We start from the raw sequence: 1562 nt of genomic DNA, 5'->3' as shown, positions 1-1562 counted from the left end.
CTTAAAAATAAATAAATAAATAAATAAATCTTTAACAAAAAAAAAAAGAAGTAGACATCATTCCCTTAGGTCTCTCTTTGCAAAAACTTAATGATACCTGTAATTGCTGTAGTTTTAATATCTGAAACACAGAAGACTTTGTGTGGATTCTGGTGGTATTATTTTAAGTAAATTTTACACAAAATTTACTTTTTTTTTTCCTAGACAGGTTTGTAGAAGTTTGGTCTGGTTCTTCCTTCCTGCCTTATGCTCCCAGAAATAAGACTCATACTCAAAACATATTTACATATACCTTGGCCATATATAGCTAGGCTCTTTTGTAACAAGATTATAACTTAATTATAACCCACTTATTCTGATCCACATTCTGCCACATGACTGGTTACCTGTGCTTAGGTACTATGTGTACATTTTGTCACATCTTTCTGAGTGAATCTCTCATGCCTGGCTCTGTCCCAGAATTCTGCCTGCCTCCTGGATGTCCCACTTCCTATTTCCTGCCTAAGCCATAGGCCATTAAATTTATTATTGACAGATGTCATATCCATACAGACAAAAGATATTCTCTCTATACAGGAGCTCATGTAGACCAGGCTGGCCTTGAACTTACCAGGAATGGTCTAAAATTTCTTAACTCCCTGTCGCTCTTTCAAATGCTACGATTTTAGAAGTGCATGCCCAGCTTTATAAAATTTATTCAATGAAAAACATAAAACTATGTAAAACTCTTTCATTTTCATAGAAAATCTACATATATTATTTTATTTAGTCAACTTAGGAAATGAGTATTATCTCTTTGTTGTTGTTGAGACAGGGTCTTGCTCTGTATTTCAGGCTGGTTTGGAATTCATTTTATAGCCCCAAGCTGGCCTTGAACTCACAGCAATCCTCTTGCCTCAAATTCCCAAACACTGGGATTTCAGGCAGAACATCATTTGGCTTTTCTATTCTAAAAAACAAAGAAACTGAGTCTGAAAATATTGCTCAGTGGCAGAACACTTGACTATTATCATAAAAAATAAAACAAAACAAAACAAAAAAAACAATGTTACAGATTACTCAGCAAATACATGACAAAATTAAGCTAAAACTCAAAATCTTACTCCTAAACAAGGACCTTTTTCACAAATTTTAAAATTTTGAGACTACTTTGTGTTTCTAAGAGATATTGAAAAATACAAAAAGATAAATATTGTCATCTCTTTGGAGAATTTAAAGCTATTTATACAATTAGAAGGAAACACAAGGAATCAGGTGTGACAGCACTCATCTGCAATCGCAGCACTTACAAGATAGAGGCAGGAGAATTAGTTCAAGGTTAGCCTCAGGTATATGACAAGTTCAAGACCAGCTTGGTCAGTATAAGATCCTTTCTCAAAAACTAAAGATGGAGCCGGGTGGTGGTGGCAGTGGCGGCGCGCACCTTTAATCCCAGCACTTGGGAGGCAGAGGCAGGCAAATTTCTGAGTTCAAGGCTAGCCTGGTCTACAAAGTTAGTTCCAGGACAGCCAGGGATATACAGAGAAACCCTGTCTCAAAAATACCAAAAAAAAAAAAAAAAA

General features: G+C 35.5%; 1 protein-coding gene across 3 annotated transcripts in view; it reads right to left on the bottom strand.

Annotated features, from left to right (window-relative positions):
- Meioc (meiosis specific with coiled-coil domain) overlaps positions 1 to 1562 on the bottom strand; it is a 20366-nt gene that overhangs the window by 14723 nt on the left and 4081 nt on the right. The window lies entirely within an intron of this gene.

The sequence above is a fragment of the Mus caroli genome, chromosome 11, assembly GCF_900094665.2.
Source record: "Mus caroli chromosome 11, CAROLI_EIJ_v1.1, whole genome shotgun sequence".
Classification (NCBI taxonomy): Eukaryota; Metazoa; Chordata; class Mammalia; order Rodentia; family Muridae; genus Mus; species Mus caroli.
The sequence above is the reverse complement of the archived record's forward strand: the minus strand, read 5'-3'. Positions and strand labels throughout refer to the sequence as shown.